Below are 12,756 nucleotides of genomic sequence, written 5' to 3'. Positions count from 1 at the left end.
AGAGGGGAAGGGAGAAGGGGACCAGTAGGACCTGCATAGGGTCCCTGTAGCAAAGGGGACTTTTAAGAGGTGTCTTTACCGGAGGAACTGAAATGCCAAACTCACGTGTGCCCTGACAGGTGCTGGGCCTCTGGCCAGCCTGCCCCAATCCTCTCTCCTAAAGCAGATCTTCTTACCCTGCCCGTAGTATAGAGGCTGTGGATAAATGTGGTTGGCTCACTGCTCCATTTTGGGGTGGAGTCTGGGGCCAGGCTGCTTCTGATTTCTCTCCCTGACTCTGATGTCAACTCTTATCCTGCCTAGAGGTTCCAGGTGCTGGACTCTGAAGTGGGGACAGCTTTGTTTCTGTGACACTGAACCAATGGTCAGGAGGCCTGGACTCTACCTCTGAGATCCGAATGGGACCAGCGGGTAGATTTGTTCTTATACAGGGGATATGCCTCTGCAGGTAGACTAGGGAAGATGTTCCTGCAATCTGGATGGCCACCGCTGCCAGGGACATCACTGGCCAAGGTCAGGTCCCGTGATTCTGCGATTCTACCTTTGAAGTGGTTCTGAGTAGGATCCTAGACAACTCTTTTGGCTCCTCCTCCATCTTCCAAATGTTTTAGGGGATCATAATGCCTATTCCACTGGTTTCCTAAAGAGCGAGCTGCCTTCCATATAGTTAAATCATCAAGACATTCTTGATCATTTAAATTTCCCATATGGAACCTTGCAATTTTGGATCTCAACTCTGTGTTCCTTTCTTTCCCCTCCAAAAAGATATGTCTCATCTGAGGAGTTTTTAATCGTCAGGACTTGAGGAACCTTAAGCAAGTGTATTTGTAAAGGCCTGTCGTCACATGGTTACTTACTAAAGCCCTATGGATCAGACACTCTGAATGATGATGGTTTTGTCCTTCCAAATGCTTTCCTCAGCATTCTGTCCTTTGAGTGTCACACACGCCACGTGGGGGGAGTTAGGAGGTGTTTATTTTGATCATCCCTTTGCTCAGGTGTGGAAATGCAGGCACAGGCTGGTGGAATGGAGGTGGGAGGAGCTGGGTTAGGAATCTGGACTCTCCAAGCACCACTGATCTGGAGGGAAGCTGCTCCTGGCCTCAGCGCCACGACAGCCCTCTGTCTTGGTCTCCTCACCAGCCCAGGGCCCAGGGGAGGCAGGGATGTCAGGGAGCCTCAGTTTCCAGCCAAGTATTCTCTGGTGGGAGGAGAAGCCTGAGGTAGGGTGGGGGGATGTGAAAGCGCCCCTGCAGACAGCCCTGCCAAGGGATCACTGCTTTCCCGCCCGAATTAATTACTCCCTGTGATCTAGAGCCTACCAGTAGGCTTTTTGGTGCTATTCTTTCCACCCGCCCTGTTTCCCTTTCTTTTGCATTCTTTCCCTTTGCCCCTGCAGAGGCCTCCTCTGGACCTCCAGGCTCTGCAAACCTGCTCTGCCGTCGATGCTGCAATTCGCCACTGGGTGGCGCAGCGGGCCGCGGTGTGTGGGCTCGGGTCACAGCTCAAAGCTCCAGGCGCACGTCCCGCCTACTGCCTGCCCAGGCCCCCAGCAGGCAGTGGAGCTCCTGGGGGCGCTGGGGAGGGGAGGTGAAGCGAAGGGAGCATTTTTCGGAACCTTGGGGGGGGGGCGGCTCCCGGTTTGTGGGGGCCTGGCGGGGCAGAACAAGGCTCGGGGTCGCTTAAAGAGAGACAAAGAGAAGTGGGTGGCTTGGGATATTGGGAGGTGGGGCAGGGTAGGGTAGGGAGGGGTGGGAAGGAAGAGGCTCAACTCTGTTTCCCCCCGGGGTTTCTCCCCTCTCTGGAATAGAATGGGCTGGAAAATTGCATTTGAACAGGGGAGAAAACGTCTTTGCCTACTGGAGGAGCGACCTGGAGGTGGGGTTGGGGGAGGCGGGGAGGGAAGGGAGTAGTGGAGGGGGGTGACTTCCCTATCTGTTTAACAAACACACAGCACTCACTATGCGCCAGACACTTCACATACACTCCAACAACATTTTCTTTTCTCTACCTTACTGTATTGTAAAAACATATATATATCACATATAAGGTATAAAATATGTTAATTGACTGTGTATGTTACTGGTGAAGTTTCCAGTCAACAGTAGGTTATTAGTAGTTAAGTTTGGCCGGAGTCAGAAGTTGTATGTGGATTTCAACTGCATGGGGGTTGATGCCTGAACCCTTTGTGTTGTTCAAGGATCAACTGGATTGAAAATGCCTCACTGGCTGGGAAACTTTGTTAGCTAATCACAAATGGTGCTTGACCTTGGGCTGGTTGCTTATCCTTTATAGTTGTTCTGAGAACCAAATGAGACCATTCACGTAAACAGCTTAGAACAGTGAGTGCTCAGCAAACGTTGATGAGATACAAACTCTTTTAAAAAAAATTTTTTTTAACATTTATTTATTTTTGAGAGAGAGAGAGAGAGAGAGAGAGTTGGGGAGGGGCAGAGAGAGACAGAGGGAGACACAGAATCCAAAGCAGGCTCCAGGCTCTGAGCTGTCAGCACAGAGCCTAACGTGGGGCTTGAACCCACAAACTGCGAGATCATGTCCTGAGCTGAAGTCGGACACTGAACCAACTGAACACCCCAGGTGCCCGGGTACAAACTGTTCATAGCAGCCTGGACAAGGGGGAAACATAGCTCATCGTTCATTCCAGGTCCACCATTCCTTGTCTGCCTTTCTGGTGTCCAAAAAGCTCTGAAAGCCCAAAGCTTTTCTATTTGTTTGCAAAACTGATTTAGTGGCAAAACCTACCTGAGCTTATGCTGACCTGCTCATAGTCTTTATATATCCCACTCAGTGTCAGTGTTCACTTCACTGCAGGGGCGCCTGGGCAGCTCAGTTAGTTGAGCCTCCGACTTCAGCTCAGGTCGTGATCTCACGGTTTGTGAGTTCGAGCCCGTCGTAGGGCTTTATGCTGATAGTGTGGAGCCTGCTTGGGATTCTCTGTCTCCCTCTCTCCCGCGCTCTCTCTCTCTCTCTCTCTCTCTCTCTCTCTCTAAATAAATATAAGTAGGGGCGCCTGGGTGGCTCAGTCGGTTAAGCGTCCGACTTCAGCTCAGGTCATGATCTCGCGGTCCGTGAATTCGAGCCCCACGTCGGGCTCTGGGCTGATGGCTCAGAGCCTGGAGCCTGCTTCCGATTCTGTGTCTCCCTCTCTCTCTGCCCCTCCTCTGTTCATGCTCTGTCTCTCTCTGTCTCAAAAATAAATAAAACGTTAAGAAAAATAAATAAATATAAGTAAATAAATACATAAATATTAAAAAATATATATAGGTCCTCACTGCAACTGACGATTGTTTGGCTAGAATTGACTCGAAATGTTCTTGTAGCACCATGACTGGATAAAAGGGTCACCAACAATCAATATAGAAAGTGGTATTATTGGAGTAATTGCAAAATAAGCATCATCTACCTCCCTGGGCTTGCTTCCGTTTCTTCCTGCGAAATGTGGATAACAACAGCAACACTCATGGAGCACCCTCTGGGTCCTAGACAAAGTTCCAAATACTCTACATACTATTTTACATTACTCATGCTATTCTCGCAATAACATAAGTTATAACATCCCCATTTTACAGATGAGGACACTGAGGTGCAGAGAAAAATAATTAGCCCAAGTGTATCCAGCTACTCGATGGTGGATCTGAGGTTTGAGGTTTGAACCTGGCAGTCTGGCTCCAGAGCACAGGTTCTAATAACAGTAGTTCCTCTACTTCCTGCTTCCCTTTTTCTCAGCTGTGGACATGCTAATTACTAATCAATCGAATTCATTCCTTTAAGTAGCATACTATTAGTATATTGGGAAGTAATGTGGTCTAGTTGCCTTTTCTTCTGTTACTAATCTGCCTATCCATCCATTCATCTGCCCTTCCTTCCTTCCTTCCTTCCTTCCTTCCTTCCTTCCTTCCTTCCATTCATCCATCCTTCCTTCCTTCCATCCATCCATCCATCCATCCATCCATCCATCCATCCATCTGAGATTAATGCAGTGTAAATAGTTACAAGAATACCTCCTATCCACTGTGAGCCTCTAGCCTCGATGAACATGACTTATCTCATCAGTATAAAATGGCATCATAATATTTACCTTGCAGGCTGCTTATATTAAATGAGCTGTTTTATGTGTGATGTCTAGCCTGGAGTTCATATTACTCTATGTAGTTGAAAGAGACATAATTACATTGAAGAAATCCTACAACTGGTAGAACTACACATTTCACGAGTGCTCCCACCTTCACATTTATTGTAAATCAGTTATATTTTAGTCTTTAAAAATTTAATCCTGCTGCACCCTGGGAGAAGATACTCCTCCAAATGTTGAACTGACTAAGGGGCCCACATTCACCTTGGCCACCCACCCCCTTCCTGTGATAGAGGGAGCCATCTGCCTGTCGGCTGGCAGGGATTTGGGCACGATGGAGTGGCCTAGTCTCCTTCCCTTCCTGATCTCCCTGTTGACAAGTCTGAGTAGCTTTTTCCTGGAAGAAGAAGGTAGAAGGCTTTGGGAGGGGGCTGGCCCTTCCTTCTCCAAGGAGGCAGTGGAGAGCATCAGGGAGGGAAGTTGGACTGGCTCTGGTGGTAGCTGAAATACGTATTCGTTTTGAGAGAGTGTTCCAACAGCAAGGCCAGGGGCAGCATTTAGACATTTTTAGTCTTCTGTACTTCTGATCCTGGGTATGGTGGGAGAGTGGAGGCAGGCAGCCTTTGCCAGAGAGAGCTTGGCACTCAGGCTCCTGCCATCTGGGTTGTGAATGTTGTGCGTGTGTGTGTATGTGTGTGTCTCTATGTGTGTCTCTTTGTATGTGTGTTCTTTCCATAGACAGACTCTCTGGCCAGATGTCAGAAGCTCTCAAACCAGGGACAAAGGAGTCCCTGATCCACTGTCTCCCCATCCATACCCCCAATCCCACCACTTCCCTCAAGTTAATTGTAGAACAGATTACAATTCAAAAGAGGTTGCACTTTCATACATTTGTTGCCTTGCCTCTATTATCCAGGTAATAAGATTTTAAAAGATAGTCCATGGGCCACCTGGGTGGTTCAGTCGGTTGAGTGTCTGACTTTGGCTCAGGTCATGATCTCATGGTTCGTGAGTTCGAGCCCCATCTTGGGCTCGCTGCTGTCAGCCTGTCAGTGAGGAGCCTGCTTCTGATCCTCTGTCCCCTTCTCTCTCTGCCCCTCCCCTGCGTCCATTCTCTCTCAAAAAATAAAGCATTAAAAAATTAAAAGATAGTCCATATTACATAATAATAATTAACGGTCAAACAAAGACACAAACCATAACATAAGACAAACCAACCACGAACAGGTTCAAGTTATCTGTTGCAGTCACCTCCTCTGTGCCCTAGGAAGGAGGCTGATGTTTCTGGATTCCTCTCTGCAGTCAGGGACGGGGTGGGATGTAGGGAGCTGCAGTGTTGGTCAAGAGTTCAGGATAACCATTGGCTTGCTGCTGGCTGGTGGGTCCTACACAAAGTTGAGCTGGAAGACTGGCTGGCTTTCACCGAAAGACACAGAAGCCACATCTATGTGAAGGCATGGGAGGGAGGGGCTCGGTGAAGGGATACTGATGGAGAAGCCCACTGGAGACACTCAGAGGCAGGGGTACCCCAGGTTCCCCATGTGGAGCCCATCTTGGATCATCTGAGCTATTAACTCAGCCGGAGAGGAGTGACCTGTGGCTTCCGGAGTCTGTGGAGCAGAGGGCGTACCCTAGGAATAAAAAGTCATTTGCCTACTCTTGTGAACAGCAAGGCTCATGGAACCATTTGACCTTGCAAGTGTAGCTGTAGGAGGAACTTGCAGTCACTGAACAAGCCCTCGTTGATTATCTAGGCCCCCTGCTTCACCCTGGAGATCCCGTGAGTCACGCATTTAACAAATACTGAGCACGTACCTGTGGCAGTGCTTTCTGGGTGCTGAAGGTACAGCAGTGCACAAACAGAATCAGATTATAACCCTGTTGTCACCGAGTCTGCCTCCTGGTGGGGCGACGCAGATCATAAATGAGTAAAATCTATGTACGGCATGTTGGCTGGAGAAAGGTGTCTGGAGAAGGAATGTTGGGGGAAGATTGTACAATTTTAAATGGAGTGGCAAATAAAGTCCTTACTGAGAAGGTGATGCTAAGATGAAGATCAGAAGGAGGTGAGAGAAGGAGCCTTGTAAGTACCTAGTGAAAGAGTGGGTCAGGCAGGGGACATGATAGGTGCAAAGACCCCGTGGCAGAGGAGACCAGTAATGCCAGAGCAGAGGGTGCACAGGCAGAACGGCAGGAGATGACACTTAGGGAGAGGTGGATCGTGCAGGACCTTGTGGGTTATTTCCAAGCCTTTGTTATGATCTTGATGAGAGATGGAAAGCTGTTGGGCCATATCTAGCACTGAAGTGACTTAGGGTTTTGTAGGATCGCTTTTCCTGGGTTGTTGAACAGAGACTGAAATAGTTTTGGTCTCAACGATGGCAGTGTGGCGGGATGGTCCTCAGGAGCAGGAGACCAGGTCCTTCACGGCAGATATGAGCATGGGGACTTGCTCCTGTCCGAGCCTGTCTGATACAACAGGCTGTTGAGAGTAGGTGCTTGGGGAAGGGCTGTCGGATGAAGAGACAGCAAGGTAACCTCACAAACACTCTGTAACACAAGGAAAGAAACCTGCAGCGTCTGTAATATAATTCCATTTACTTAAAGTTGCACATGTCTGTGTGCAAGAAGCATGAGGGATGTGAAAGCTGGTCATCAAAAGCAGGCAGTGACTGTGTCTGGGTGGCAGGCGATCCTGACTTTCTCCCCCCTCCCAATACCTCCCTGTAGAGTTTAAACTTTTTTTTAGTAATAAGCAGCTATGATTTATATAACCATGAAAAAAACCCAACAGAGCTATTTTCATTGTGGGAGAATAAAAGAAAATCAGTGTGATTACTGAAGATTTTGTGGATTGTTCTGTTAATATATTTTGTCTTCCCAGGCCCTCAAGTAACCAGCCTCAAAAGCAGGTTGCAGCTAATTGAATGGGACGGTGATGATTCCTTCTTCAGTTGGTCAAACAGCTAAATCCGCCTTCGAACCTGCGGCCGTGCAGCTCCCGTGACGTCCGTTTCTGCCTGTTTCGGGTTTGGGGGATGTGCAGCCACACACCTTCCCTGTCTGTGCTCCAAGCCCACTAACAGCCCGTTCACACCGCTCCAAGTTCATTACTGCAGAGAGGTGGGAGCACGTAAGGGGAGTGAACCGGAGACTTAGGACTCAACTGCACCAGGCACCTGATGAAAAGTGAAGAAGCAGGACGCCCGGCCGGCTCAGTTAAGTACCAGATCCTTGATTTCTGCTTGGGTCATGATGCCAGAGTTGTGGGACTGAGCCGAGCGTCAGGCTCTGGGCTGAGCATGGAGCCTGCTTAAGATTCTCTCCCTCTGCCCCCTCCCCCGCTTGCATGCTCTCTCTTTAAAATAAAATTAAGGAAAAAGTGAAGAAGCAATAAAAGAAGGAGTGAGTGCCACTGCCTAGTAATTGTGGGACTCAAAGCAACAACTGGCCCCGGCCCCCACCCCCTTTCAAGGAGAAAGTCTTCAAATAGCAGAGGGAGGAGGGGGGAGGAGGAGGAAGGGAGGAGCGGAGGAGGGGAGCAGGGCCTACTTCTCTGACCCCTGTTTCCCCGCAGAGTCACCTCACGTGAATTATTAAGCCCCGAACAAGCTGAGGAAACAGTTTTCTGCAAGCAGGGATTCTGGGAAAAATGTGAAGACCCGAGCCGAATTAGCCCTACGTGTTGTTCTAATGCGTGTTTAACTGTGCGTGGTTTTTGCACGTTTAACGCGTTAAGTGTGTGTGTAAATATCTTTGAAAGCCCAAAGTCCCGGGGTCTCCCACGGAGGCCACTGTGAGGACTGCACAGGTTTCCTGCATTCCTGAGTCTTTGAGGCCCCGCTCCCTGGGGACTCTGCATAGAGAAGGAGGCCAGAGCCTGCAGGTGAGGGCCCCCTGGGTCCCTCTGCCAGATACCTGGGGGTGAGTTACAGGTGTCCCCGGAGCAGCAGATCCACACCAAGGGTTACCAAGGCAACACCTGCTCCTCCTGGGACAAGAGAGGAAGGGAGTGCTGACAGAGTAGGATTGCATGAGCTGCCTTTCCAGAGGGATCTGGGCTAAAAATACCCATGCAGTTGGCACTTGCTGGGTTTCGGGAGCCTCTGCCTCATGTCTGGCTCCTGGTGTTCTGACCCTCCAGTGCAGGGTGCAGGACCACGGGGGTGTGGAGGGCAGGCGCTTGAGAAAACCCCTGATGGCCTTACCGTGGCGTGGGGGCCTGAGTCAGAGCTGGGGTGAAGAAGAGGAGGGACACTGTCTTCCTGGCAGACGCAGGGCCTGTCTTGTTTGCCTGCACCGGAAGTCAATAGGTTGGTCACTCCTGGGCAGCCCACCTAGGGTAATCAAACCGCTGGCAGCTCCTGAGGGCTCTTGAACTTGCCCGCCCTTCCTGAGAGGTCCCTGCCAGCCTGGGATTTGCTGGCCCGGGGCTTCCCGGCTCCCTGGGTCCCACGCTGCAGGGGCACGCACTGAAGCAGAGAAATGAGCTCAGACCCCTGCTCTTCCCAGGCTTCCAGTCCGTGCTTCTGAAGGCAGCCTTCATGCTGGGCCTGTGTACACAGACCGGGAGAGCTGAGGTCTGCGCTCAGCTTCAGTGTGTCCTGGGATTTGGACATCCGGGAATCTCTGGGCATCAAGGACCTGTGAGGCTGGCTATTGAACAACCTGTGTGCGCTGCAGGTGGGTGAGGTGAGACTTGAGGCCCCCCGGGCAGTGCTCAGATAGGCAACTATGCAGCCATCAGAGAGCCCACCTGGGTCATGCAGAGTCCCCCCCACGCCCACCCACCTCTAGAGTGATGCTCCTCAAACTTCATGTGCCAGAGAATCACTGTGTGCTTGTTAAAATGCAGGTTCTGACTCAGCAGGTCTTTGTGGGGCCTGAACTCTGTATTTCTTTTTCTTTTTTTTAGTTTATTTATTTTGAGAGAGAAAGAGCAAACAGGGCGGGGGGGGGGGAGAAGAGAGAGAGAGAGAGAGAGAGAGAGAGAGAGAGAGAGAGAGAGAATCCCAAGCAGGCTCCACGCTGTCAACACAGAGCTCAATATGGGGCTCGAACCCCACAAACCTGGAGATCATGACCTGAGCCGAGATCAAGAGTCCCATGCCTGACTGACTGAGCCACCCAGGTGCCCCTGAGACTCTGTATTTCTAATAATGTCCTGGGTGGTACCCATTTTGCATTTCTGAACATGAGGAAGGCTTAAGGGCAGTGGTTTTTAAACAGGGGAGCAAATTCGTGGAGGCGTTTTAAAACTTCAGATTCCTGGGCCCCGTCTGTGACTTCCTGAACTGGTCATCACATGGCAAGATGTCAGAAAAGCTAACCGGTGATTTGAATCAGGACTTTTGATTTGCAACCACTGCCCTCGAGCCTTCAGTGGATGGCTACACATGGGAGAATGCCTCCTCAAAACAATGTGGTCCAAACATTTCTCTATTTTTAGTAAGATTTGCCCTTTGCAAGCCTGGCCTACCATCACTCACTCCTCAGCAAATATTTATTAAGTCTCTTCTGTGTTACCATAAAGGTTTATTCTTTCTTTTCTTGCTGGACAGATAGACGGCAGATGACAGACTCTGTTTCATGCCTCCAAGGCTGCAGAGCTGAATCAGAGAAACCTCCAGTGGCTTAAGGTTCACTAGGTTGGTTTCCTTACATGGTTACAGAGCTACTAATGTGTTCTTAATGAGCTGCCATTTACTTATGCAAATAGCGGGGCACAGATGCCAGGCGGATTAGGGCTCAGCAGAGAGGCATGCCTCTGCATATTGCTTATGTGTTAACACAGGAGTCCCTGTCCTTTCGGATCGACTGTGCTTTTTGTCTTTAATGCTGCTGTGTGGGCAGTGTGTGTGTGCATATGTGCATACGTGTGCGTGTTAGGGGGTCTCACCAAGCCGCCCTGGCATGAAGACATCTCTACCAGCCAGAGTTCCTGGTGGGAGTCACAGACCTCCCCCTGCCCACATCTGCCTCGAGCCTGGCGGAAGACCACTGCCGAAGACCTGTGAGGGAGGAGGGGCAGGGGCTGTTGAGCCACGTGGTGTAATGGGCTCGCTGGATCCAAGCAGTGCTGTGAATTTCACTTCTGGTCATCGTGAACAACTTTTAGCAAAGGTTCCCTTGTATCTTGTCAAAGGACCCCTCTCCCCCCACGAAAAAAAACCCAAAACCAAAACACAAAAACAGCACACCCCCCCCGCCCCCAAAACAAAAACCATGAAACAAAGCACTGTGTTTATTACTCTTCTGCTCTCGCGAGAGACCTCCCCGTCACATGAGAGCAGGCGCTGCTCGGACGTGATGGTGTGCCGTCTCCGAGCGTGTAGCTGTGGCCTTGGCACTGTTATCTTCGCTGGCACAAGGGAGCAGCTTGCAGGGGCTGCTGACATTTGGTACCACACCAGGCACTGTCCAAACAGAACCGAATAGGCCTCTCTCCTCATTTCTCAGAGCTTTTGGAACATGTATCAGAAAGCAAAAATCTGTCCAAACAGGCATGGCGTTCTGGGGCGAGTCAGTGCCACGTTTCTGATGTGCTTCTAGGCCTGTCTGCCCTGGCATCTTATTGGCATTGTTTTGCTGGCACTCCTTTTCTCCAGCAATAACTGCTTTGCTTGGATACCTTTGTGCTCACCGCAGACCCTCCCCGCCTGGCTGGCCTGCTCCTTAACCTGGTGGGAAATGCCCGCTGCTGAAGACTCACTGATGTTGCCACGTGAGGCTCTTTGTGTTCCCTCCTGAGACGTCACACTCGTAGCTTACCCTTCCTGTCCCCACATCCCATGCCTCCGCAGGTCCTTACCCATCCCTTTCCCTCTCTGTGGCTGACACTTCTCTGCGTGAGCCTGTGCAGCTCCTTCCTGGGAACCTCGCCTGGCAGGGACCGTTGGCCCCCATGGCAGCCGGGAGGATGAAAGCATTTTTTGGTCTGTGCCTGTTCCCTCCAGCCCGGGAGTCCCCTCTTTGGGGAGAGCTGTGACTCCTGAGTGGGGTGAGTGTTCTGTCACCTGCTACTCCCGGGAGGGAAGGCTGTGTGGTGTGGTGGGTGGCAGGAGGGCGGCCTGGCAGAGGGCAGTGTGGGTTTCAGCCTTGGCACGCACTTGAGTTGTAGACATAAATCACCTTGTCGCTTGGGTCTCAGTTTCTCACCTGCAAAATGGGGGAGGTTGGTCTGGTCTTATCTGGCCCACACTGATTCAAAAAAGCAAAAAACAAGAACAAAGCAAACAAACCCACTTGGCTTGGCATTTGAAAATCCGAGGTTTCATATAAAAGTAGGGATTTTTCCCTTGTCTAGAAAAATCAGCATATTTGGCCACATCACCGCCTCCTGACAACAATTGGCTGCCCCTTTTGTAGGCTGTGCTCTGCAGTTGGGTCCGCTTTGGGGCTCCCTCCTGACAACAGCCCTCCTCACTCCATTGCTTTATGTATTTGGTCTTCTAGGCACATCTATTAATTTTTCAGGGCTGCCGTAACAAATTACCACAAACTGAGCGGCTTCTAACTACAGAGATGCATCCTTTTGTAGTTCTGGAGGCCAGAAGTGTGAACTCAAGGTGCGGGCAGAGCCACGTTCCCTCAGAAGGCTCTAGGAGAATCTTCCTTGCCTCTTCCTTGCTTCCGGTGGTTGCTGGCAGTCCTTGGCACTCCTTGACTTACAGATGCGTTACTCCCACCTCTGCCTCTGTTGTCACGTGGCCTTCTCTCCGTATGTCCATGTGTTTCTTTTTTTTTTTTTTTTATTTTTTTTAACATTTATTTATTTTTGAGACAGAGACAGAGCATGAACAGGGGAGGGTCAGAGAGAGAGGGAGACACAGAATCTGAAACAGGCTCCAGGCTCTGAGTGGCCAGCACAGAGCCCAACGTGGGGCTCAGACTCATGGACTGTGAGATCATGACCTGAGCTGAAGTCGGACACTTAACCGACTGAGCCACCCAGGTGCCCCATCCATGTGTCTCTTTATAAGGGCTCTAGTCACTGGATTAGGGCCCAGCTTAATACAGTATGATCACGTCTGAACTGGATTACATTTGCAAAGACCCTATTTCCAAATAAGGTCACATTCTGAGGGGGATGGGGGACATGAATTTTGGGGAACGTCATCCAACCCAGTGTAGCCTGTGGGCTGGCAATGTTCGGTCTAGCTGTGTTACCGTCCTCCGACTTCTGTCCTCAGGTTCCTTCCTCCGGGCGGCATTTTCACGGCTCCTTCACCTCTCTGGATGTGAACAGGAGGCACCACAATCTTCTGGTCTTGGTTTGGCTGCTTCAAGGGCCACCTTGTGGACAGTCACTGCTCTTCTGGATATTTCGTTCGTGTGCGTCCTGGCAGGACAACAGAAGCGCCCTGGGCTGTGGTGGGAGCGTTCTGAGAACGGGATGCCCTCTCTGTGCCTGGTCAGATGCAGCTCTCCGTGGTGCTGTCTCTGCACAGCCCCTTCCTTGACTTGTATTTTATTTTAGCACTTCCTCCTAAATTGCAGTGAAGTGTGAACTCACCTGTTTCCTCTCTGGACTCTGAGCTCCATGAGGTCAAAGGCTGCGCTTTTACTCCAGAGATTCAGCCAGGAGAATGGTAGACCCTTAGTAGATGTTTGCTGAGCAGAGGATACTTCAGGGAGCTCACCAAGTCCATACTCAGGGTGGG

The 12,756-nt window shown here is 50.5% G+C and overlaps 1 protein-coding gene across 9 annotated transcripts in view; it reads left to right on the top strand.

Annotated features, from left to right (window-relative positions):
• The window catches only part of CACNA1E (calcium voltage-gated channel subunit alpha1 E), a 654,182-nt gene that overhangs the window by 47,765 nt on the left and 593,661 nt on the right, over nt 1-12,756 (top strand). For 8 of the 9 annotated variants that reach the window (XM_045048892.1, XM_045048898.1, XM_045048896.1 and 5 more), the window contains 4 exons: nt 6,978-8,776; nt 9,655-11,093; nt 11,549-11,813; nt 12,286-12,751. The gene's annotated coding sequence lies outside the window, so the exon portion shown is untranslated. Of the gene's footprint in view, nt 1-6,977; nt 8,777-9,115; nt 11,094-11,548; nt 11,814-12,285; nt 12,752-12,756 lie in introns of those variants that run through there. The other variant, XM_045048900.1, reaches the window with a different exon arrangement.

The sequence above is a fragment of the Felis catus genome, chromosome F1 (genome assembly GCF_018350175.1).
Source record: "Felis catus isolate Fca126 chromosome F1, F.catus_Fca126_mat1.0, whole genome shotgun sequence".
Taxonomy (NCBI): Eukaryota; Metazoa; Chordata; class Mammalia; order Carnivora; family Felidae; genus Felis; species Felis catus.
The sequence above is the reverse complement of the archived record's forward strand: the minus strand, read 5'-3'. Positions and strand labels throughout refer to the sequence as shown.